The following is a 27,633-nucleotide window of genomic DNA, read 5'->3' as shown; positions in this document are numbered from 1 at the left end:
ATGACATTCTGGAAAAGGCAACACTATGGAGATAGTAAACAGAGCAGTGGTTGCCGGAAGTTGGTAGACAGGGAAAGATAAGTAGGCAGAACACAAGGATTTTTAGGACAGTGAAAATACTCTGTATTATACCATAAAGATGGATACATGTCATTACACATTTAACCAAACTCGTAGAAGATACACCACCAAAATTAAACCCTATAAATTATGGACTTTGGGTGAAATGATATGTCAATGTAGGTTCGTCAATTATAACAAATGTACCAGTCTAGTGGGGTGTGTCAATAATGAGGGAGGACATGCATGTGTGGGGCAGGGAGTATATGGGAAATCTCTGTACCTTCCTCTTAATTTTTCTGTGAACATAAAACTGCCCCCAAAAATAGTCTGTAAAAAAAACAATTAAATAAATTATCCAGCTCTTCTTAAAGACTTCATAGAAAATTAAGCTTAATAACTGCATTGTGGTTATTGCTATCTTCCCAGTCGCTTTCATTAACCTATATATCCAAGAAATTAACTTGGGGAAGGTAAGGGAAAGTTCCTGCTTTAATATGCTGGTAAGACATGCTAGTATTACCATGTCCAAATATAAGCTTTAAAATTATAGACCAGAGTGATGTCAGTGGTGTCACCCCAGTGACAGTGGTGTGAAGGGTGCTCCTTGATAGTTCTCCTTGAAGTTACAATAAATTGAACACTATAATTCAACAGAGGATTCCCTACACAAACACAAATATGTCTGAGAGGTCCGCGCATCAAAACATCTGAAGGTGGGCAAATCATGGCGAACAGGAGGAGGGAAGGGAGAAGTACAGAGACAGGAGTTGTGGGATGCAGCCTGGAGCTCACTGCAGTCCTGGGAGAGGGGAGAATTGAGACTGCAGGTACTCTCTCTGTGGCCACATCAATTCTGCCTGAGGGGTCAGCATATAATCTGGCTGAATCCAGTGATTGAGACAGAGATGTCCGGGCTAAGACCAAATACACGAGTGTGACAACTGCAGTCTAATAGCCTTCACTGCCAGGCAGAAAACAAAGTCATGGAGCCCCCAATTTCCCAGAGCTTGCCTCCTCGATACCCTCCCAGTGTTAGCAGTGGGCCCCAGAAAGAAAAATGGTAGTAGTGTCAGATTATAGAGCAGAATATCTACAGTCCTGAGAACTGGAGAGACAGTTCCTGAGCAGCAGACACACAGTGCGGCTAATTCCAGCCACAAGGAAGGAGCTACAGGGCAAAGCAGATGTGGTCTGGCAGTCACCATTTCTTGGAAGACAACAAAGCCACAAGCACAGAAGATACTTGTCCCAGCACACCCCACCTGCACTTTTCATGGCTGATTGCAATGGGGGCGCCCAGGACTGCTGAGGCACACAGCTATGCTTCTGGCTGCAAGGGCAGCACTGGGATGTCAGAGGCTCAAAACCCCATCACCCACCACATCCTTCAATGGGGATGGTGCCCTGAGACTGAGGCAACCTGGTCACGGAGGAGAAGCCCACCTCCCCAGCAAATCTCCCACAGTGTCAGATGCCAGAACAGCACAAGATAAAAGAAATGCTCCAGCACAAGAGAAAATGAAATTGTCCACTGTTACCTACTGGAAAGCAAAAGAAAGACTTCATATCAACGTGCTGAAGAATTCACTCATGTAGATTCCCAGGGAGAAAAATAATCCATTAATTACAATGAATAACCAAGGTAACAGGACAGCTCAGAAAGAAAATAAAAAATCTCCAGAAAATAAACCTAAAGACATGGAAATATGACTTAAATGACAGAGAATTCAAGATTGCAATTCTGAAAAAACTCAATGAGAGGCAAGAAAACTCAGGCAATTTAATGAACTCAGCAATAAAATCAATGAATAAAATGAATATTTTACCAAAGACATTGAAATTTTTAAAAAGAACCAAATAGAAATTCCGGAGCTAAAGAACTCAATAAAAGAGATGAAGAATGAAATAGCCAGCTTAGGAAATACAGCTGACCTGATGGAGGAAAGAATCAGTGACATCGAAGATAGAAACCTGGAAAGGTCACAGATGGAAGAAGAGGGAGACTTGAGAGTTAAAAGAAATGAGGGAACTCTACAAGAACTATCCAACTCCATCAGAAAGAGCAATATAAGAAGGAGCAATATACTAGAAAGAGAAGAGAGGGAGAAGGGCACCGAGAGTCTATTCAAATAAATAGTTGACAAGAACTGCCCAAACCTATGGAAAGAGCTGGACCCTCAAATCCAAAAAGCAAACAGAACACCTAATTTCCTCAATACTAGCCTTCTCCAAGGCATGTTATATTGAAGCTGTCACAAATTGATGACAAAGAATTCTCAAGGCAGCCGGGGAAAAGAAGATGGTAATATATAAAGGAAAGCCCATTAGATTATCATCAGACTTTCAGCAGAAATTCTACAAGCCAGGAGGCAGTGGAGTCAAATACTCAACCTATTGAAAGAGATAAATTACCAGCCAAGAATGATATATCCTGCAATGTTATCCTTTAGATATGAAGGAGGAATAAAGACCTTTCCAGATATACAGAAGCTGAGGGAATTTTCCACCACAAGACCTGCATTACAAGAAATAATGAAGGAAGCTATTTGACCTGAAACAAAAAGTCAAAAGGATATAAAACTATGAGCAAGATTACTAACAGACAGACAGAAGCAGGAAATGGCAACCCCTAAACAGAACAGGGCACTATACACTTGAACATAACATAAAGGGTAAAGAAGATTTTAAAAAAGAAGAAAATTTGCTACTGCAACTCATAAATGAACTCACAGCATAAATAGGGATAATTTATGACTACAAAAACAAAAGGGGATGGAGTAAAGGTCTGAATTTGCAAAGGGGAATGGAGATAAGATACATGCTGAAGAAAAAGAACTGCTGTATGTATGAAACTTTCTTTTACATAAACTTAATGGTAACCACTCAAAAAAATCCATATGTGAGTCACATAACATAAAAAAGAGGAAATAGAGGGAAAAATTATAGAATACCACCAAACGAAAATAACAGACAGAAACACAAAGGCAAAAAATAATTAAGACACTGAACTACCAGAAAACAAAAGATAAAATACTTCTAGGAAATCCTTATATATCAATAATCACCCTAAATGTAAATGGACTGAACTTACCAATAAAAAGGCACAGAGTAACAGATTGGATCAAAAAAACAAAACCCAACCATATGCTGCCTCGAAGAGAAACATCTCAGCTATAAATACAAATATAGACTCAAATTGAGAGGGTGGAAAACAATACTCCAAGCAAATGGCATCCAGAGAAAAGCAGGTGTAATCATACTGATATGTAATGAAACAGACTTCAGGATAAAAAAGCAACAAGAGACAAAGATGGACATTTCATAATGATAAAGGGAACAATAAAACAAGAAGACATAACATTTATCAACATATACGAGTCTGACAATTATGTTTACGAACTCATCCTAGAAAAAGTGCTACATACCTCATTGCTGAATATCACTATGGTCACCTTAGAAGTACTCCCTTTGGGAAGCTATGCACCAGTGCCAGTGCCTAGTCCACCCTTCAAAGCAATTTTGAAACTCTCTTTCTGAAATGGCCATCAGAGCTGTCATATTACCCTTGATGTCCTGAATGTTATCAAAATGTCTTCCTTTGAATATTTCCTTTATCTTCTGGTAAAGAAAAAGTCACTGAGGGCCAGATCAGGTGAGTACAGAGGGTGTTCCAATACAGCTATTTGTTTACTGGCTAAAATCTCCCTTACAGACAGTGCCTTGTGAGCTGGTGCATTGTCATGATGCAAGAGCCATGAGGTGCAAAAGTTCAGGTCATTTTCGTCTAAGCCTTTTCAGCACTGCCAAATAATAAACTTGGTTAACTGTCTAGTTGGTACAAGTTCATAATTAATATCCTTCTGATATCAAAAAAAGGTTAGCAACATCATTTTGACTCTTGATTTAGACTGACAGAACTTTTTTGGTCGTGGAGAATTGGCTGACTTCCATTGTGCACTTTGACACTTTGTTTCAGGGTCGTATTAGTACACCCCTATTTCATCATCAGTGATAACACAGCCCAAAACATCGTCTTGCCTCTCCAAAAGGTCTTGGAAAACTTCGACTCTCCTTTGCTTTTGTTCTTTGGGACCATTTTTGCACACACCTTTCTCATGCTAAGATTTTCAGTTAAGATTTTTCTAACTGTTTCTCTATCGATGTTTACTTGGTCTGCTATGCTCCTCACAGTCAGCCGACAATTTTGATGCACAATTTGACAAATTTTTGCAATGTTTTGCCAGTTCTGCTCGTCATTGGCCACCTTCACCTCTCTCCATCAGTGACACATTCTCTCCCCTCAGAAAAACATTTAATCCTTTTGTACATTGCCATTTTGTTCACTGCATTATCCCCATAAACGTGGATTAACATGTCCCTGATTTTACTTCCGCTCTTGTCAAGTTTAAGAAGACATTTATTGTTTTTTTTGTTGCTCTAATTCATGCTCAGACATTCTCGCAATGGCACACAAAAACACGCAACAACAATAATGAACACCACTCAGCAAGACACCGCCACACGTCAACATGAACACAGCTGTGAGACACTGATATACCAAGGTTATTAAACCTTACTGAGCTGTTTGAACAGTGCTGCCAATGTAAGTGCATGGTGGCAAGTTTGTGAACTTAATTGTCATTCCTGGTAAGACCTGAAACAATAAACTGCATAGAAGAAAGCATAGGTACTAAACTTATGGACCTTGGGTTCAGAGGCAAGGGAAGTAAAAGCAAAAATAAATGAATCAAACTAAAAAGTTCCTGCACAGCAATAGAAACCATCAACAAAAGAAAGAGACAACCAACTGAATGGAAGAAGATATGTGCAAACAATACCTCCATAAGGGCTAATATCCAAAATATATAAGGAACTTGTACAACTCAACAACAAAAAACAAACAATCCAATTTTAAAAATGGGCAGAGAAACTGAAGAGACACTTCTCCCAATAAGACATACAAATGACTAACAGGTATATATGAAAAATGCTCAACTTCACTAGCTATTAGGGAAATGCAAATCAAAATCACAATGAGATACTACCTCCCAACTGTTAGAATGACTATTAACAATAAGTGTTGGCAAGAAAGGAACTGTGAAGAAAAAGGAACCCTCATACACTGCTTATGGGAATGTAAATTGGTACAGCCACTATGGAAAACAGTATGGAGGTTCATCAAAAAATTAATAGAATTACCATATGACCCAGCAATCCCTCTTCTGGGTATCTATACAAATAATCTGAAAACATTTATCTATAAAAATGTATGTACCCCTATGTTCATTGCAGCATTATTTACGGTGGCCAAGACATGGAAACAAAGTAACCTTCAATAGATGATGAGATAAAAAAGAAGTGGTACATATACACAATGGGATATTACTTGACCATAGAAAAGATGAAATACTGCCACTTGCAACAACATGAATGGATCTTCAGATTATCATGCTAAGTGAAATAAGTCAGACTGAAAAAGTCTAGAACCATATGACTTCACTCATATGTGGTATATAAAACTGAAAGCAACAAACGGACAAGACAAACAAAAAACACCCAAAACTCATAGACACAGACAACAGTTTAGTTGTTACCAGAGGATAAGGGGAGAGGGACGGTGGTAGAAGAGCAAAAAGGGTTAAATATATGGTGACGGAAGGAGAAATGACTGGGTGGTGAACACACAATACAATGTATAGATGATGTATTATAGAAATGTACACTTAAAACCTATATAATTTTGCTAACCTATATCACCCCAATAAATAAAAAAATGATAGACCAGCAATGGAGACTCTGCTGTCACTGAAAAATAAATAGATTCTTCTCTGCTTGTTAAATAAGAGGTTATAATAGAAAATATATGTAGGTTCAGAGCACACTAAAGCAGTGCCTCTCAAATTTGAATGTGAATACAAACCATCTGAGGATTTTGTTACAATGAAAATTCTGATCCAGTAGGTCTGGGACAGGACCGGAAATTCCAAATTTCTACCACGCTCCTAAGTGGCACCCATGCTGATGGTCCAGGGACCACCATATTCTGATGACAAGAATTTGGGGAACTATGTCTACTGTTGTAATTAGTTTCTGTTGGCCTTGAGGCTTTCTTATTTATTTTGTGTCCCTAGTGCCTAGAAAGTGCCCAATGTCAAACTGAAAGTCAACAAATATTTACAGAATGAATGAATCTTAGCCTTTCTTTCTCTGGTAAATGGGGAGAAAACCTCTCTCAGGTATGGATGAGAAAACATCCAGTCATATTCTTTCTTCTTAAGACTTGAAGGAGATCTGCAAATCTAACATTTGACACACACACACACACACACACACACACACACACACACATTTTCATCATTCTGTCCATATGCCCTGCCTTTTTGTAAAATGATAGATGCAAAAATAAAGAAAATAGATTGATGAGATTAGGTGGTCAGTCTCTAACCTCCTACTTTATCTGAGAGGATTCCAGAGAGAGTTCCCAGCTAGCAAATTAGGAAAGATGTCCTGTCCTAGCAGATATAGTCAGGTTGCCATATTTCAAATGGTGTTTTGCAAAAAGAGCCATGAGAAACATCCTTAGAATCTCAACCTATGTGCAACACTGTAACCGTTTTCTTAAAATTGTTCTGTTCTAAGGAAATCAAAAGAGAGCACACTGGTCCTTTCAACAACATACTGGCACATGGTTTAACAAGTGCATTGAGGATTATTTAATTTTCTAGAGAACGTTCCTGTGTTTGCCTTTGGTATTTACTATTTGAATATAGCCCAGACATTGTGAAGTTATATGTTACTTTATAGAATTCTATCCAGTAGAAAAGATTGTCCCAAAGTTCTTATTGCCCTGCAGAATATGAAGTAATATTTTACCTAACCTAACAATCTTATTTAAAAATCCTTTTTTCAAAATGCCTATAAATACCCAGATCCTCAAAATGTCCTTTGAACCAATTTTACCATCTTACTGGATCCCTTATTATACTAATTAATAAATATTTGACCAAATTCATTTTAAATTTTGTGAGTCATATTTTCAACATTTTGAAAATTATGTTTTGACAGAATGCATCCCCAGAAGTAGGACTTGTCTCCAGACTTTATATATCTTCCGATCAAGAACAACTGTGCCCAAGAGACTCTACTTTCTTGGGGAGCCTCACCTGTACCTGGAACTGTTTAAGTGTCAGCATCCTAGATTTTGACTCATGCTTTATAGAGATGAGACTTTTGGGAGTCTTGAGAGGAGACGAGTGTATTTTGCACGTGGAAAGAATGTAAATGACCTGTGACCAGTGGACAAACTATGATAGTTTTTAAGATATGTCCACAAATTCTTTGACTCTCCTCCCCTTGAATGTGGGGTGAAGTTCATGATTCACTTCAAATGAGCAGAATGTGACATAAATGACATAAAAAATACGGTGGCTTCCATCTTTCTCTTTGATCAGTTTTCCCGAGTGAAGTCAGCTGCCATTTCTCAATGACATTCAAGCAATCCTATGGCTCATGTAGCAACACCCAAGGCCTCCTGTCAATGGCCATTGCGGAATGAAGAACCCTTGCCAACAGTCATGAGAATGAACCATCTTGGAAGCAGATCTCCCAGCCCCAGTCAAGCCTTCAGATGACTGCAACACCAACTGAGGTCTCAACTACAACCTCACAAGAGACCTTGAGCTGGAACAAACTAGCTAAGCCATTCTTAAAGTGCACGAGAAACATGAAATAATACATGCTTATTGCTTCAAATGACTAAGTTTTGGGTAATTTGTTGCACAGCAATACATAATGTATTCAGCTGGCTTATCAGGCACATGTTAAGGCTTTTCATGTATAGTATAAAATTGCCTTTCTGAAATGTTATAGCAATTTACACTCCCACCAGTAGTTGCACAGTAGTGCTCATTTATCCAATCCTCACTCTTGTTAAATTCTACTTTTATCCTTTCCAATATAATAAAATTGGTATCTCATTGTTTTATTATTTTGATTTATATAATTTCAAGTGAGGTTGAACTTTTTTCATATTTATTGCCTGTTTTGTGAATTTTTTGAGCAGGTGTATCCTTAGTATATATTTTTAATTGTGGTATTAATTTTCTTGTTCACTGTTTCCTTGAGGTCTTTGGCTCCTAAGTTTGTTTTAACCTTTTGCCTGTTATTATGTTGTAATTATTTCTCCCAGCTTGGCTACAAGTGTGTAGATATCCTTGTGTGGTGGACATGAAGATACAGTGCCTGCACCCTTTCAAGGAAGGACTCATGCCAGCTCTCAGTAGGCATCTCCAGAATCCTCTTGCCTCAGCTGCAAAGAGCTAACTTGCCCAAGGGCATGCTCTTCCTGGGGACCCATATCCATTGACCAGTTGTGCTAGGAGACAAAAATCCAGCCATTTCAGCCCAACATGAGACCACCTTAACAAGCCATTTCTGTTCCAGAGCTCTCCGCCTGGTTACCATCGTTGACCTGTATTGTAGTTTGATTTCTCCCTCGAAGAAATCTCTCTTCCTTCACTTCCTTTCCAGATATTGATCTCTAAAAAATACCGTACACATCAAACTCCAACTCAGTACCTGTTTCTGAAAAAACCAACCTGTGCTATCTTGTAACTTAATCACTTAATTAATAATTGGCATAATATATACCTTTACATGTAAATACATTATCCTTAAAAATAGTGTGTTTTGTTTTTATCATAGTGGAAACTGGTTCTTTTATAGAATGATCATTGGAATGAAAGATTGAAAAATTGAGTACCAAAAAAAATCCAGTTGAGTATCAAAAATCACTGTATTTTTCTAATAGCTATTATTTAAATCCATTATCTACATTACGTTCCTCCAAATATAAGCCACCCCTTCACTTAGAGATATAGTTCCTGTCATCATTACCCCCTTTATCTTGCTTTGTTTTTCTCCATAGCATTTCATTTGAATATCTTTTATATCTATGTCTGCCTCCCCAGCACCTAGAATGGAACATGACATACAATAGGTGTTTCATAAATATGGACTGAATGGATAAATGGATAGACAAATAAATGAGTAAGTACTTAGGGCCAAAGGTGGATAAAACATATCCAGACCAGTGACATATTTGGCCTTCCTCTTCAGGAAAATGAAGCATAGTATTAACTTGCCTCATACACAAGTTACCCAAAATATTCATTATATGTGCACAGATGTATCCAGACCACTCTGGAAACCTTCTCACTCCCTTCTTTTCCTTAGCCTCACTATTTGTTGCAGGTTGCAGGACTACATAGCTTCAGGGGAGCTCACAAGAAGGTTGTGTTCAGGGAATCAGGAACGGTAACAGATGGCTGAATGCCCTCATTTTGTAGATGCCTCTATACTGTGCTGCTTAAAAGCATTTTCATTGGTATAAGGTGAGGTGTGTATTATTTTTTGGTTACAGCCCAAGCTTCTAGAATCCCAGATTTGTGCCCAGTCCCCTAAACCTCACAGTCACTAATCCTCTGTGATGGCTGCTATTCACCAATTGATGTTGGGTGCTTTCAGATTTCAGTGAATTCTGCTTTATTTTATCCTCTTTGGGGTTGGATTTTCCCCAGCATTATTAGTTCTTTGGCTTGGAATGTGGTTGGCTCATATTTTTTGGTCAGACTATTTAAAGATGAATAAACTTGGAGAAGGTAAGTAAATATGATACAGGAGACCTGAGATAGAGCTAGGACTTTTGCCATCTATCCTAGTCATTAAAAGCTGACATTAACCTTAACACTGTTCTATGACAGGTGGTAGAAAAGTATGGGTCAATGCAGAGATTCAGTAAAATGGGCAACAGCCACTCTTCAATTCTTCTATGGAAAGGACTAACACAAGAAAATAACTTAAGCGCACAGAATATCATCAAAGCACAGTCCATGTTCATATTTGAGTTCACCTATGGCATTTCTGTCACTTCTAGCTACAACCAGAAGAAATTTAAAGCTATAATTGCAATAGTTTTCCATCTGAAAGGAAATGATGCTGTTATACTGTCTTTAAAAAGTAGAATCTTTCTTAGTTTCTAAGTGAATCTTTTCCAGTTAAGTAATTTGAGAGGGAGTGGGGGGATGTCATCTTTTTTTTTTCCCTCAGAAGGAACTAGTTATGCAGAATAAATATAGGAGACCCCCAATGTTGAAATCAGCAGATCTTTAAATTGCATAGAATCAAATATCTTAAAATATATTTCTACCCGTGTTGCTGAAAACATAGCAGAGAAATCCATTTGCTCTTGGCTTTTTTCCATTTTTGTAATTATTGTTCTCTTCCTCTATTGTGAAGTATCTATTATGCAAATACCATTGGGATGGTTTTTCTATCATGATCAGCTCATTGCTGCTGTGAGTACAGAGCTCCCTGGAGACCTTATTGAGAGTCCATCCAGAAAAAAAAAAGGAAATGTGAACTTGAGGAGTTTGTTTGGTGCTTGATTGTTACAGTCCCCACTGCAGCTGTGCTTCACCAAAACACTTCGGGATGCTTTTGACTTACAAACACATCTCAGAGAAGATAGCCAGTCTTGGTGTATTTTTCGTCCTCTTTTATGGAAACATGACAAGCCACATTTTAATGGCCACAAAGGGAATAAAATCCTTTCCCCTTGTGGCAATAATTTTTGTTGGGCTTGTAATTTTAAAGTAACTGATGTGGGGGGAAAGGCTATTTCATCAAGGAAGGCAAGTGGAGGAATCTGATAGATCTTCCCAAAGAGGAAAAGTACATAAAATGTAAAATTATAATCATGAAAAAGTTGACCATTCACCTCTATTAATATCTACTATATAAGCTGAAATTTAAAGGTGTCTATCAGGAAACAGGAAAGTAGTGTGACATACAAGAAAGCAAATGAGCTTTGAAACTGAAGGACTGTTATTGTCAATTAGCAGGGATTCTAAAGACAGGTTTTCCAGAATTATGATTTTTAGTCAATATAGTGGATTGAGTGGACATGGAAGCGACTCATTGCTCTCCTCCACCATCTTTCTCAAAACACATATAACCCACTAAAAATAAACTTAAATGCATAGCTCATCTTACAAGATTTTGGAAGGGAGTCCAAAATAAAAGGAAACCAAAGCCAGAGTGGTTATTAAGAGCTCAAATAGCATGGTCCAGTGGGTATCATACCCAAATAAAAATCTTATCGGCTGCAAGTTGAGGTTGTTAACACACATACTGAGATAGGAGGATTAGTCCTAGGGCCCATGGGGAAAAGGAGGCTCTTACATAATGTTAAAAATCCCAAAATCCCATCCCATTCATGAATGTATGCATTGAAAAACTCTTATTTTCCTAGAGAAAAAAAACAAGATGATTGCAATCTACTCTGGTGCCTGGATAAAAAGAACCAAATATATCAAAATGGAGATCTGAATTTACAACTTGGATATGGTGAGAAAACCCCCAAGCTAAGAAATTAATATCAAATTCTTTTGAGATTTTATTAATACAAAAATTCATTAGAAACATAGCAGAGGTCCACGCAAAACTGTTCCATAGAGATATTTCTTTGCCCCCTGTTACAAACTGAATTATGACCCCTCACAATTCTTATGTTCAAGCTCTAGCCTCCACTGTGACTGTTTTTGGGGGTAGGGCTTTAAAGAGATAATTATGATTAAATGAGGTCATAAGGGTGGGGTCCTGATCCAATAGGACGGGTGTCCCTATAAGAAGAGGAAGAGATGCTAGGGATATGCACACACAGGAAAAACCACACAAGGACACAGTGAAAAGATGGCCATCTACCAGCCAAGGAGAGATACCTCATTAGAAACCAAATCTGTTGACACCCAGATCCTGGACTTCCAGCCTCCATATTTATTTACATGTATGTGAGAAAATAAATTTCTGTTGTTTAAGTCACCCAGTCTGTGGTATTTTATATGGCAGCCCAAGAAGACTAAAACATTCCTGGATATATCCTGAGTATCTTCACTGGATATATATTCACAAGAAAAATTCATAGACCTCACAAAGAAAGAGAGAGTCACAGCAACAATAAACAGGAGAATTTGCAGTAAAAGTAATAAAATAGCTGAAAGAGTTTATAAAATATGTTTGTTTAAAATATTTAGAAACAAAAGAATGTACAAAAACCAAAGGTTAAAACAAGGTAATATAGGGGAAAAACATGTATTTTTGAAAGGGAACCATATATAAGTTGTGGAAATAAAAGTTATTATCATTGAATTAAAAGCATAGGTGGGAAAATAGTATGTTAAACCCAGCTAATAAGAAAATTAGTGAATTGAAATACAAATCTTAAAAAATCAGTAGCATAGGGGTGAAATAGTAAAGAGGCTAAGAAACATAAAAGATAGAATGAGAAACCCCAATATATGTCTAGTAAGAATTACAAAAGAAAAGCAAAATAGAGGGAAGGACAGTATTTGAAAAGTTAAAGGCTAAAAATTTTCCTGAATTGAAGGAGGAATCTGTCTTCAGATTAAAGGAACACATCAGGACATGAGCAGGGAAAATAAAAACAAAGTTCCATCAAAACATATTATAATGAAATAGCAGATCATCCAAAACAATGAAAAAAGTCTTAAAAACTACCAGATTATTTATCAAAGAATGGCAATCACACTAGAGAAGACTTCTCAACAATAGTAGAAATCAAATGACAATGCAGTGATATTTCAAAGTTCTGAGGGGGAAAAAAAATGTCTCCCTATAATTCTATTCCATTTACACTATCGTTCAAGAGTGAGAACAAAAGAAAGATGTTTACAGACAAGAAAGACTGCTATTCACAGTCTTCCCTGAAACAACTAGTTAAACATATACGATAGGTAGAATGGATTTGAGTTGTATGCAAGTATATGGTAAATACATACTAAATCTAAATCAGCATATACTGTAAATAATAATGATAGTATAATACTGACTAATGAGGTGGAGGTAGGGGTAAAAATAAGATGGAATTAAAGTACCAGAAAAGGATAATGTGGCAGATAGAAGGTTGGTTTTGAAGAGTTCTAAGGTCTTTGTATATTTTTTAAGATTTTTTATTGAAAAACAGCTAACATACAATATTATATTAGTTTCAGATGCACATCATAGGTATTCAACAGTACCTACCTAGCTCTATACAGTGTTATTACTACATTATTGATTTTACTCCCTATGCTAAAGAAGTGATCACCATGATAAGTTCAGCAACCATCTGACACTGTACCATGCTACCACAGTATTATTGATCTTTTCCTCCTTTTAAAATTTTCAATTAGAGTTGACATTCAATATTATTTTATATTACTTTCAAGTGTACAGCCTAGTGATTAGACATTTATATAATTTAGGTAGTGATTCCCCTAACTAGTACCACCTGGCACTATACGTAGTTTTTACCATATTATTGATTATATTCCCTATACTTTACAGCCCCATGACTATTTTTATAACTACCAATTTGTATTTCTTAATATCTCCCCCTTTTTCACCCTGCCCCCAACCCCATTCCTATCTATCACCCTGATAGCTCTAGTACCTATCTGGCCCCATACCTAGTTATTACAATATTATTGGTTATATTCTTTATGCTATACCCTACATCCCCATGACTGCTGCGTAACAACCAAGTTGTACTTCTTAATCCCTTCCCCTTTTCACCTATCCCTAACCCCCTCCCATCTTAAAGAAGTCCCTCTAAGATTCCTTGTAATACTGGTTTGGTGATGATGAACTCCTTTAGCTTTTTCTTATCTAGGAAGCTCTTTATCTGTCCTTCAATTCTAAATGATAACTTCACTGGGTAGAATAATCTTAGTTGTAGGTCCTTGCTTTTCATCATTTTGAATATTTCCTGCAATCCCTTCTGGCCTGCAAAGTTTCTGTTGAGAAATCAGCTGCCATTCCTATGGGGGCTCCCTGGTAGGTAACTAACTGCTTTTCTCTTGCTGCTTTTAAGATTTTCTCTTAGTCTTTAACCTTTGGCATTTTAATTATGATGTGTCTTGGTGTGGACCTCTTTGGGTTCATCTTGTTTGGGACTTTCTGTCTATTCTAGGCTTGTATGTCTATTTCCTTTAGGTTAGGGAAATTTTCTGTCATTGTTTCTTCAAATAAGTTTTCAATTCCTTGCTTTCTCTCTTCTTCTTCTGGTACCCCCATAATGTGAATGTTGGTACACTTGATGTCCCAGAGGCCCCTTAAACTCTCCTCAGTTTATTGGATCCTTTTTTTCTTTTTGCGATTATAGTTGGGTGTTTTCTGCTACCTTATCTTCTAAATCATAATTCTATCCTCTTCTTCATCTAATCTACTGTTGATTCTCTGTAATATATTCTTCGTTTCTGTTATTGTATTCTTTATTTTTGACTGGTTCTTTGCCATGTTTTCTATCTCCAGTTTTATGTTTCCTATCTCTGTTAAAGCTCTCCTTGAGATCAGTGAGAATCCTTAAGACCAGTGTTTGGAACTCTGCATCTGATAGATAGCTTGTCTCTATTTTGTTTAGTTCTCTTTCTGGAGCTTTGTTCTGTTATTTTATTTGAGACTTGTTTCCTTTGTCTCCCCATTTTGGCTGCCTCCGTGTGTTTGTTCCTATGTATTAGGTAGGGCTGCTATGTGTTCTGGTCTTAGTAGAGTGGCCTTATGTGGTAGGTGTGCTGTGGGGCTCAGTGGTATAATCTTTCTGGTCACCTGAGCCACATACTCCATGTGGCTCTTGTCCCTTGTGTAGGTTGTGTGTGCCCTTCTTTTGTAGTTGAGCCTTGGTTGATAATTGCACATCAATGGGAGGGACTGACCCTTGGGCTCACTATGAAGACTGGCCTTGACTACAGTAGATAAGGTGTTGTGCAGGGGCTGACCCTGCAGAGCAGAATCTGCCTCACCTGGACTCTGGTGCCTGCCCAATCCTCCCCTTGGGTATGTTGTACTTGAAGGCAGCTGAGTAATGCTCCAGTTCGTTTTGAAGCTGGCCACTGAGGGCACCAGCCTCAGGACCACCTTGAAGGGGATCTGCTATAGGTCAAGTTCAGCCACAGCCCATGCCCCATCTGGAGCCACCCGGCAGAAGCCACAAAGCAATCCATAGATGCTGCTGCCTGTGCTGTGCTTAGAAGTGCCTTGAGAGCCCAAGCCACAGACCAAGGCCAGCTGCTGCTAGTGCCGAGCTTAGGGCTGGTCAGCCAGAGGTACAGGACATGCTCAAGCCAGATGCTGCTTGTCTGGGTTCTGCAAACCTTTGAGAGACCCTAAGAAAGTCTGCAGCATGAGCTAAAGCAGGTGGTTTGTATGAAAAAGACACTGGAAACAGCTTGGGTGTGCCTGAAAGTTGGGCAGGGTAGGGTCTTGAATCACCAGGGCATAGCAAATGAATGGTGGAGACTCAGATATGGCAGTCACCTGTGTCTGCACACTGGGAAGTGAAGGCTCAACAAAAAAACAATGGCTTCCACCAGCTTCTCCATCCAGGAGAAAGCCACCTCTCTAGCCACCGTCCTAAGCCAGACAACTCAGTTCCCCACCATATGTCCCTGCCATCTTTCTAGCTGTTGCCCCAGTGCTGGAGCTCAGAGAGAGTGATTCCATTTGTGGGTAAGTCCACGTGCAGTCTTTTTAAGAGGAGTGCCTGGGAGTGCAGCCACACTCAGTCTTAGTCACAATCTCCGCTGGTTTTCACAGCCAGAAATTATGGGGACTTCTCTCCCCAGCACTGGAATCCTGGGCTGGGTGGGGCTGGGACCTCTTGCTTTTCTGGGGGGTAGAGGGGACCTCCACAGCTGAAATATCTCTCCCGATCTTTATGGTCACATGTGGGTGTGGGACCAGCGCGCTCCACATCTCTGCCCCTCCTACCAGTCTGGAAGTAGCTTCTGCATATCTTTTGTAGGTACGCATATCTACTAGATATGCATATCTAGTTGTAGAGCTTCAGTTCAGCAAGATTTTAGGCATTTCCCAGTGATGGTTGTTTTGTAGTTTGATTGTAATTTTGATGTGGTCATGAGTGAAGGTAAGCACAGCGTTTACCTACTGTGCCATCTTGGTATTCCCCAATTCAGGTCTTTGTATTATTAAAGAAAAGGACAGAAATATTAATTGACCTTACAACCTAAGTTAATATTTGTGTTAAAAAAATGAGAATAACAAAAAGATAACTTGTTAAATTAATGGGGAGGGTAGGCAAGGAAAATAAAGAAAAACCCAATCAATTCAATAGAAGTCAGGTAAATGGAAAACACAGAATATGACAGGAAAAAAATCTAATGTATCACTAAGCAACATAAATGTAAATACATTTAATTTGTCTATTAAAATACAGACTCCGTTTACAAATCCAGTTTGGTGTTGCTCAACTCTTTGTGGCTTACATTTTTACTAATGAGAAATTAGTCTGCTGTCATTCTTGTCTTTGTTACTCTGTAAGTGATGTGTGTTTTTTCCTTCGGCTGCTTATAAGATTTTTTAATTGTTAGTTTTAAGCAATTTGATTACAAAATTACAGTGGCATTTATCCCCAAGAGATTGATGAACTTATTCTCAAATTCATATGAATATGAAAAGGACCTAGTATAACCAAAAAAAATTTTTTTTTAAAGTCGGAAAACTTACAGTACCTGATTTATACTACCTGATTTCTAAACTTGTTATAGATTAATAGTAATCAAGACAAATAGATCAATGGAACAGAATAGGAAGTCCAGAAATAGACCCACGCATATATGGTAGATTGATTTTTGACAAAAGTACAAAGGCAATTCAGAGGAGAAAAAAATCATGTTTTCAACAAGTGGTGCTGGAACAATCAGATACCTCTATGCAATAAAAAAAAAGTATTTCAATCTATAACTTACACTATATACATGAACTAAAAGTCAGAGACCTAAATGTAAGAAATAAAACTATAAAATTTCCAGAATAAAATACAGGAGACAATATTAGCGGTCATTCGTTTGGCAAAGATTTCTTAAATAGAGCACAACAGCACAAACTAAAAGTAATGCGTCCCTCCCCCTTCATTCCCCTACTTGTTTTAGACAACCACTGATCTTTCTGTCACTATGGAATAGTTTAAATTTTCTAGAAATTTCATATAAATGGAAACATAAAATGGATAGTCTTTTGTGTCTGGCTTCTTTTACTTAGCAGAATGTTTTCAAGATTCATTCTTGTTGTGTGTATCGGTAGGTTTTTTTTATTGCTAAGTAGTATCCCATCGTAAAGTTATATAGTATTCCACAGTTTATCTATTGCCCAGCTAACGGACTTTGGGTTGTTTCCACTTCAGGGATATTATGAATAATGCAACTATGAGTCAGTACAAGTCTTTGTGTGTAGACATGTTTTCATTTCTCTTGGAGTTATTCATTTCCCTAGATGTGAAATTGTAGGGTCTTATGGTTTAAGTGTATGTTTAACTATGTAATCAACTTCCAGAATGATTTACAAAGTGGTTGTTATGATTTTACATTTTCACCAGAAATGTGTTCTTGTTGCAGTTTCTCCATATCCTCATTAACGTTTGCTATTGTCTGTTTTTTTTGTTTGTTTTTGAGTAGAGCAATCCTAGTGGATGTATAGTAGTATCTTATTTTGATTTTCATTTCATTTCTCTAATGATGTTGAATATATTTTCATGTACTTATTAATCATTTATATATCATTTTATAATGACTATTCAAATATTTGTCCAATAAAAAATTGGGTTTCTTGTATTAGTATCAATTTATAAAAGTTCTTTATATGTTCTGGACACAAGTGCTTTGTCAGATATATAATTTGCAAAAATTAACTCCCAGTCTTATTTTTTTATTTTTAAGGTGTCTTTTGAAGAACAAAAGTGGTTTTTTATTTTGATGAACTTTAATGTGTCAATTTTTTCTTTAACAGACTATGCTTTTGGTATCATGTACAATAAAATTTGTTTAGTCGAAGACAAAGATTTTCTATGTTTCTTTCTAGAATTTTTAAATCTTTGGTTTTTACATTTCGATCTATGATATAGTTTAAATTATTTTTTGTGTATTGAGTGAGTTCATTGTTTTAAGCACATAGACAATTGTTTCTGACTATATGTTGAACAACAAATACAAAAAAAAGACTATATATAAGACAGATTAAGCAATCATATATAAACATATAAACATAATTATAGTCTGGAAATTCTTACACCATCTCAGGACCTGCTGTCAGAAAGGGGAAGCATTTATTCCAGACCCCATCTCACACTGGTTAAAGGTTTGCCCTATAGGCACTAACTTATTCATGCTTTCAGGTTGCATATATGTGGACACTGAACATTTCTGAGGTGTTCTATACCATGGGGTCAAAAGGAAAGCCCCAGGACACTAAGTGAGAAACCATAGCATGTGCCTGAAGCAAGATGCTCACAGGTTGTACCCATATAAAACTACTTTGAGCCCATGAGAATTAGTCACAGTAGCTGGAATGAAAATCAAGGAAAGCTATGGGATCTTAAAGTGATACTCAAGAAGTATCTGATATAATGTCTTATTTCTGTCTCCAAAAAGAGGCAAGACTATTTTCCTGAACCACAGAGACACAGGATGCAAGGTGGTATGGTTGAAATCTGATTATACAGCAATAACAACATGAAGCAAATTCTCTGTGTCACAGCAGGGGAGTCAACTGTATTAGTAGCAGGAAGTAGCAGATTAACGTCAGGCAAAGGAAGCTAGAAGGAGATTGGAGGCAAGACCAAGGGCCAGTATCAACATCAGTGACACTCTTGAGTCCTTGGGCATAATCAGCGTGGTCCGACAAAGCTTCCTGGTGAGGGCTATGGGAACCAGCAACACTAGTGCTAACTAGAGAGCAGGAGGGGCATGGGAGACTAAGGTGGCAAGATCTCCACTTTCAAGGCCACTGTGGATCAAGGGGCACTTGGGAACTTCATAACTTAAACCACATGAGGCAGGAGGAGCAGCAAGGATGAGAGCGTTCTCACATCTAGAAAGGTACCCTGGAGAGGAGGCTACAATGGAAGCAGGAACAGTGCCTCCTGGCACTGAGGAGACTAAAGGAATGTCCCCCTGTCAGACCTGGGTGGATCCAAGAGATCTGAACCTTCCCAGGGAAGAGTAAACCGAAAGTTATGGGATAAGAACATGTATGACAATGACCAACGGTGATACTCAGAATACTTAATCATAGGCCTGGCATGGGCACTGACTAGTAAGAACGGATGCAAGCTGTAAACAATCAGTGGGTCATACTGGGCACACCAATGAACGTTGTCCCTGACCAGGCCTTGTCTTGTGCCAGCTAATGCAGCTTACAACAAGGGTAACATTAAGGTTAAATGTTAGGTGACAGATTTCCTCTTGTGTGCAAACCATGATCTATTCAATCATGATCTGCCTAGAGTGCTGTGTTGAGAAAAACTGTAGTGGTTATGTTCCAGCTTAGAGGAAAAGAACATTGTGATCAATGATCCGTTAGTGATGCCTGCTATGAACACAGAGCTGAAGATGTCAGCATTTGGGCTGTGTTACAGACTAGCTAACCCTGGGTAAAATGTTTACATTCATTCATTCAAGAAACATTTATTGGTCATGTACTGTATGTGTAGCCCCTTGTTAAATACAAAGTTGATACAAAGATGAAAAAGGCATAATTCCTACACCAAGGAGGATCTCAACCTAGTTAGAAAGATAGATATGTAAATGAATAATTTTTAACACAAATGATAATTACATCAATAGAGATATACACAACGTATAAGAACATAAAGGAATACAATAATAGAATTTTCCAGGTATGTTGATGTGGATAGAGTCATAAGTGATTGAAATTACAGAGTTCATATAAGAAAAAGAGAAGAATTAAGGCAGGAAATACCCACTTTATACACTTACCTGCACAATGTGCAGAAGGCATGGAAAATAAACACCATCTTCACTGTCCAAGCCTATCTAGGTTTGGGGTTTATTTGTAGTTTAGATCTAAGGCAAACTCATGGCCATTAGTAAGTTTCCAGTTCTCACACAAGTACAATTTGGTCCATGCATTCCAAAGGCCTTTGTGGATTCTGGGGCAGGTGGTGCTGCCATCATGCTGCTGTGCACACCTCCAGGATGGGCTGTTTGTCAGTTGTAGGCAGTGGGGGAGAGAGAACTGGGGAGCAGAGGAAAAAGCTTAGTAAAAGTCCTTTAATTCTCCACTTCCTTAAAAAGACAAATATAGACATAGAAAGAAATCACTAAATCTACCTATTCCTTAAGCTAATGCCTTGGAAAGCAGCATTGCTTTTAAAAAACAAAACAAAAACAAAACCAAAAACAGCATTGCTTTTATTTTTTTTAACCTAACACAGCTAATGCCACCAAATAATGGATGGAGAAAAATGTATGTTCCCTTCAGTAAGAACAAATGTGATTCCATTTAGTTATCAAGTTTTTCCCCACTCTGGATGTGGAGAGCAGGCAGGGGTTTGAGTCTTTGCTTTCCCTGGTATATGCAACCTGAAAAAATGGGCCCCATGAACCATCTACTCTAAGCTTAACCTCCAGTTGAAGGTAGAAGTGTGAAGAAACTGAAGCTGAGAGAGGTCAAATGACTTGCCCCAAATCATTTATTCATTCCGCAAATATTTTTTGGGCATCACTCTGTGCTGGGTTCTGCACAAAATCTGCAAGACCACACTAAGCAGGCAAATTCCAGACTGGAATCCATCATCTTAATTACCAAATTAGGGCCTTTCCCACTGCCCCGCTCTGCCCCAATAGTGCTATCTGTGCATATTCAAGGCACACAGGATGTGATTCCAGGAGACCTGGGCTTCCAGGACTGCAGTGCAGATATAAGAAGCAGTGGGTCTCAGTCCTGGATGAGGGAGAGGCTCTGACATTGCTCAGATAGTGATAGAACAGATGTGACCATGGTTAGAAGACGACTCTCCTAGTTCTGGAAGGGGGTGAAGAGTGAGCCCAGGAGTAAAGGGACCTACTGCATTGCAGAACCCCACATGGGAGCAGAACCTCAGCAGAATGGCCTGCATGGAACACCTAGGGGGTGTGTACTGTGGGTCCAGGATCCCAGCTTCAGAAAGCCTGCCCGGGGCAGGCTTGCTATGGAAGTCATGGCTCCACCCATCCTTTAAGGACCATTAGAGCTCAAACCTAAAGGCAGAAGGCCCTCCCCAAAAGTTGAACTCAATTACCTTTGCAGGACCCTGTCTGAAAGGGTCAGGGGAAATAACCACAATGATGACCAAGGTTACATTTTTAATAATCTCTAAAGTATGGGAGCTTGGAAGTTAACTTACTTTGGTTTTTGAAAATGAAATAATCCATTGTATCGTGGTCTGAAGGTTGTGATAGAACTAAATCCACAGGTACTACATATATTTATAGAACAAAGCTATTATTTAGACCAGTGTTTTTGAAGCTATACGTTGAGGCCCACTAGTAGATCATGAAATAATTTAGTGAGCCATTTTTCATTAGATGGAATGGTAAAGAAAATATCCAAGTTCTGTTTCAGGGTTTGTTTGTTTTTTCAGTTACAAATTGGTATGTGTGTACAGGGTAGCAGTGTAACGTATTTCATATTCTTGGTCATGATCAAAAAGTTTAAGATGCACTGAATTAGACCACATTGCTATGAGTAAATAATTCTCCTTCCACCAGTTAGTGGTATTTCCTTTCCTATTTCTATAGGAGGAAATATATAGGTTAATGATTCTCAACATTGGGTCCTTAAAAGAAGTAATGAGGACATTACAAGCTATTTTCAGTAATAATAACTTATGAAACATACCCTGGACAAGGGTTATATAGAATACATCATCTCCATTTTCTAGTTAAGGTCACTCACATATATCTATTAAGTTGAAGAGCTGGATTTGTAAATCCATGTTCTTCTGACTCCAAAGCAGTGCCTTTTCTAATATACTACACTGCATATATTACCCTTCAAAAATTCATAAAGTTTATTGAAAATAATATAAATGCCCAGAATAAGGCTGCCCAATCAAAAAGAAAAGAACAGACTTGAGAATATTTTGCAATGTTGGCTAATCCATCTGAAAAGTCAAGTAATAAGAGGACATGTGTGAAATATTGGATAGACCATGTAGCAAAATTAAAACATAAGGTGGTATTAAGATTAGACAAGACTGTTTTTCTATCTTTTCCTCAGATCTCTCAGAGCCAATAAGTCACCCCATTACTACAACAGGCCAATTAGGATTGGCCTAATTATGCCTTGCTAGTGGCCTCTCTGGAAATTTCCATGGGCACAGACTATGTTCTGTCACCTCCTGCTTCTTCCTGTCCTGCTGTTGGCCTTCCTCTACTGACTCATTTCCTTTTCTTTTTTTTTTTTTTTTTTAGTTTTTCTTTCCCCTTCTTCTACCTCCTCCCCCCCCCACACACACACACACACACTCCGGTTGAAGCCATTGTTTCTCAGTCTAGTTGTGTAGGACACAGCTCCCTGGCCCATGCTGGTATTATGAGCCTTGCGCCCCCCCCCCCACTGCCTACCCCCGCCTGAGGCAGTCCGTTACAACCAGTCCGCCACTCACAGCAGCTCACGGCAGCTCTCCCTAGCTGCCAGCCATTCACGTTGGCCACTGGCCACTCATGGTAGCCCGTGACAGCACACTGGCGGCATATGGCAGCACACAGCAGCCAACAGCAGCCCAGATCCAGGGAGAGCTGTTGTTCACAATCTTAGCTGTAGAGGGCGCAGCTCACTGGCTCATGTGGGAATCGAACCAGCACCTCCACGTTAGGAGCACGGTGCTGCAACCATGAGCCACCCGGCCCACCCCATTTCCTTTTCATACAAGTGCAGCTCAGAACTCCTTCCTTTTCCCCTAAGCACCTGTCCCTCTTATTCTGAACATGATCTTACCAATTTATCAGGTTTCTCTCTTCTAGAAAAAAAAGAAAAGCTAAGAGTCAAATGTATGGCCCATCAGTGCACATTTTTGTATTAACCTCAGGCTCCATTTCATACTTTTATCCTTGTTTTTGTTTTTTCTCTCCTACTTCAATGTATGTCTTCTTGCTATAGTCTTTGTATTTCCGTAAACCACTTTTGGAACAAGAATGGGATAGAAACAAATTTTTTTAAACATACAAACAGAGATAGTTTCATGTCCCAGTTTTTCTAAGTCAATACTATTTTTCTTCCTGTGTGTAATACAGGCTTGGTGGAACACATCTCTGGTATGGAAAATTACTGAGTCACCTTGGTATCTACAGTCATGGATCCCTTAGGAGCCTGTTCTAGTTTGACAATTTTGCATCTCTTTTCCCCTGGATTCAGAAACAATTACATCCAAGAATTGTCCAAGAATTGAATACACACTCCCAGTCTGAGAGCTAACAGTCACCTGATTGATTCCAAAACAACCTCATTCTCGGTTGGGTTTTTTTTTTAAACAATGTACCTTCAAAACTACATCAATGAGATCCCTTTGTCACAGTATTTTTGTCTTCAGCATTGAGCCAGAGGATGTTTATAAAGGAAGAAGGAATCTACAGTATATGTAAAAAGGAAGAGCCTCCAGAGGTAATTTCCTCAGAGACTGTAGACCCACAGTCCTCAGTGGGGAAAATGGGGCAGCCTGTCCAGCCTCCTGTGGATGTATCTTCCACACAACTACCCAAAGTTGCCACACGGTATTGCTGTTTCGCTCACGCAGGTCTAAGCCAATCTAGTAAGTAACTGATGTTAACTCCATTCCTGCTATGTGCTAGAAAAATGGTGTTTAAATTTATATTTCTAAGCAAGGGAATCTTATAAAGATGAAACGTTACACTGAATTTCAATATATAAAATGGAGCTAATTGGAGTGCAGTGAGAGAGATGAAGGGGGTGGATAGTGGGAAAAAGAGCATCTCTGTGACTAGATTATTCCATTCATTCATTCACTCATTCATTCAGCATTTACTCCCACTTCAAGAGTCTCCTTCCAGGATCCTTCAGCAAACCTGTGTTCAGTGTTAACAAGTCAATGTTTTCATATAATGTGAAAGGACTTTATGAAGGTCTTCCTATGCTGACCTGCTCTTGACCTGCGCCCAGAAGGCCAGTTCAAAGCCATGGACAGTTTCACATGTTGCATACTACACATGGAGATTACAGTACAGGGGAGTGCATTTCCTATGTATACTTATCATGACAATTTTCTGGCAATGAAAGTATAGATCTTGTACTAACAAAATTCAAAGAGTTGTGACATTTGGCAACAAATAGAAATAAAATTCATTGAGGAAGATGTACCTTTTCCCATTAGCATAAGGTGCATCCAGCTGGTGCACCTCCCCAGATTTGCTTGTCCTGACTCCTGGGCCCCAGCTCCTTGCTCCCAGAACAGCCAGAGTTGCCACACCACAGCCCAACACTGTCTCCTGCCTAGCCTCCCTGGCCAAGAAGAGCTGAGCTTCAGCACAACCACCATAACACTCACTGTGGGTGAGACCACAGCTCCATCACCCAGGGTGAGCTAAATGAATCCCCAGAGGCTCTGACTGCCCAGTGGCTGGCTGCCTAGAGGAGGTCAGTAACAGACGTACAAACATGGGAGGGCTAATGCCTTACGGAGTACTTCCACAGCGACAGTCAGGAGATGGATGGAGCTGACAGATAAATTGCTCACTCATTTCCCCACTTCCAGGAGTTATTCCAAGAGCAATGGTTCCACACAGTCTCCCCCAAATGTCCTATGAATATGCTCTCTTCCTTGTGAGGCTGGGGCTGAGACTGGGGCCAACGTGAATCACACCACCTTTTATTTGTTTCCCTCTTTCCCCTCTTCACAGTCCTTTCCCCTCACCCCCATGCCCTGGGACTGCCCACCTCCCACCCATACAGTAAGGTGGCACTATTGTCTGGGAAATCTGGGCCAAGGCTGGCATGAGTGGTCTAATAACCTCCCTGAATCAGTGTGCATTTTAAAACATACATAGAAACACACATGGGATCCCAACACATTGAAAAGCAAGTTGGGTCTTTAAGGAAGTGCTTTTGAGGATTCATAAAGAGAAGGGAAATTGCACTACACACCACATGGAAAACTCCTAAAACTCCCATTTCCGTATCACTTATGCCCTGAAGTCTGATTCCCCACTCTAGCTGCTCAATTTACCCTCCGATAGCTCCAGTCTCTCAAAATCCTTCTTCCCACTAAACAAGAATTCTTCTCTAACTGCTTTCCCTTCTCCTGCTATCCCTTTATTACGCAAATATATCATTCAAATTACTCCCTTCCCTACCAACCGCCAAGAAAGGCCTGCAGTATATTTAAAGAAAAGATCATTTCTCCTTAAAAGAGGGGACAGAGGGCTATGATTAATAAAAATCATGATCCAGGTGTAAATCACTTACCACTATTCTTACTTTCGTTGTTGTTATTATTCATCCATACCTTCTTACCCCATTTGACCTTGAGTCCAAGGGCATGTGTTGGAAAGAGGGCTGGCAAGGTCTAGGGGGACAGTCTGTGGCCCTGAGACAGCGCACACCCAGCTCACACACACTATCAGCGTCGGGCCCAGTGCTCTAGGCAGCCCAGCCCTCAGAATCCAAGGGGCCCTTTTCAGTGGTGGCGCTCGCCCAGCTGCTGTCCCTCCCAGCCCATGTCTCATCACCTACATGGAAGGATGTCTGGTCCCCTCCACCCCCATCTCACAGTGTCACCTACACCTCAGAAAGGAAGGAAGTGACTGGAGCATCTGATGGGATGGAAGTAAAGTGGTCTTCCGGCTCAGATGACACAGACATGGCCAGAAGCATCAGCCCCAATCACGTTGAGCTGGCCATGATTCAGCCAGGCCAGCAGGCTGAAATACTTTAAGGCTGCCCCTGGGATGATTTGTTACTCAGCATAGGATGTGCCCTGCTTGTTATCTGCAGAAAACAGGCAGTCTCCTGTTAGACTGCTCCTTTTAAACAATAAGCAATCTTTTTCCTCCTCAAAGTGCAGTTTCCCTCTGACTCAACCAAAGATAAAAACATGGTATGTTCCTGCCCAGAGAAGGAGGTGGGAGCTGCCCCCTGGGAAGCCTGGCATGTCTCCATTAAAGGACCAGCCACAAAGGGAGAAAAACCTTCCAAATCACATGTGGCCAAAACAGCAGTTCTGCACAATTAAGTTGGCACTCTGAGTTTTTTCCCCAATTTTTCTCTCTCTCTGTCTCATGTTCCCTTGGAAATGAGATATGAGCCTCTGTGCAGTCCTGAGCAGATGGTCCTCAATGGAAGTTTTCTCTTCTGGGCTTGGTGAGTCAGGGCTAGCTCACGCACAAACACCACGCAGCAGCCCCAGGGAATAAAATGCTTAAAGGCACATGAAGAGCCATCCCTTCTCCTCCCATCTCAGTGGGCCCACAATTCCTGAAACCTGAGCCAGTGCAGTTCATTTCACAGTGAGAGAGAAACCTTTAAATGCAAGTTGTCCAGCAGAGGGGAGTGCACAAGCGAAGACCAAGAACTGGCTGCATCTTGTCATAAAATCCACGAGAAAAGGAACAACCATGCTCCCCACGCTCAAAGAGGTGGGTGGCTGGCTCACAGTGAGAGTATTCAGGCTGGACCAGAACTATCCCTTAAGTCACATTGCTCCTCACCATTTCCTTAGTGAGAATGAACTGCAGACAGGTTTCAGAGCTTACTGTTTGTAGAAGGTAGAGTTCATTGTATGTAAGTAAACTCATATGATTCTGATTCTATAGAATCAATTTAGCCATTTTAGAAAAAAATTATGCTGTTATTTCTATAAAGTTTGGAGTTTACAGTAATCTATCTGGGGATATCTAAAACTCAATATTCCCTAGAACGTCTGGGTTGGTGAAAGCATTGACGTGCTGAGACTGGTGCTTGGGAAAGGAGTTCGGAGAGCACTACAGAGCCATGTATGTGCATTTTCCCTGAGAAGGAACTTCATCGCTAAGGATTCCAGGTCAAGAACAGAGTAGAAGAGAAAACCATGCTGCTTCACCTGGAGAATTTCAAAGAACAGCTAAGAGGCTCGTATGAGGATTATTTGAAGGGCCCAGCTCAAGAGACACAAAATTCAACACACTCAGAGTCCATCTCCAGAACAAACCAGAGTATTACCAGGTTTGACCTACAAGCGACACACCCAGAGGGAATTCTCTACAGGCACAAGAGCCCAGAGGGGCCAAACCTCATTTGAGTGGTCAACCCTCATGCAGCAGAACATCCACAGTGAGCAGAGCCAAGTCTCACAACTAGTCAGCCTAGGAGTCAATCCCACCTACTCACAAGCTAAAAGCAATTAAAGATCAACTTTAACAGGACAATATACACAACACAAGAGTCACCTTTGGAGCACATGCACAGGAGAAGAAGGAAGTGGTGCAAGTCAATATAAAGGACACATACTATATACGATAACTTAGCAAAAACCTAGAACCCTAGGGGATCTACCTAATACATCAAAGCAAACACAGAGAGTCAGCCAGAATGGGGAAACAAAGAAATATGTCCCAAATAAAAGAACAGAAGCAACCTCCAGAATTGGAACCAAATGAAACAGAGGTAACCAACCTATCAGAGACAGAGTTCAGAACACTGATGATAAGAATGTTTAAGGAGCCTAGT

The 27,633-nt window shown here is 39.6% G+C and overlaps 1 long non-coding RNA gene across 9 annotated transcripts in view; it reads right to left on the bottom strand.

The window, feature by feature from the left end:
• LOC148758399 (uncharacterized) overlaps nucleotides 1–27,633 on the bottom strand; it is a 245,337-nt gene that overhangs the window by 98,752 nt on the left and 118,952 nt on the right. For 6 of the 9 annotated variants that reach the window (XR_016021136.1, XR_016021135.1, XR_016021141.1 and 3 more), the window contains one exon: nucleotides 19,911–20,169. The exons of the other annotated variants lie outside the window; for them this stretch is intronic. This is a non-coding gene — a long non-coding RNA (uncharacterized LOC148758399). The remainder of the gene's footprint in view (nucleotides 1–19,910; nucleotides 20,170–27,633) is intronic. 9 annotated transcript variants of the gene reach the window in all.

This window comes from Rhinolophus sinicus, chromosome 4 (assembly GCF_057876585.1).
Source record: "Rhinolophus sinicus isolate RSI-liver-muscle chromosome 4, RSI-T2T, whole genome shotgun sequence".
NCBI classification, from domain to species: domain Eukaryota; kingdom Metazoa; phylum Chordata; class Mammalia; order Chiroptera; family Rhinolophidae; genus Rhinolophus; species Rhinolophus sinicus.
The sequence above is the reverse complement of the archived record's forward strand: the minus strand, read 5'-3'. Positions and strand labels throughout refer to the sequence as shown.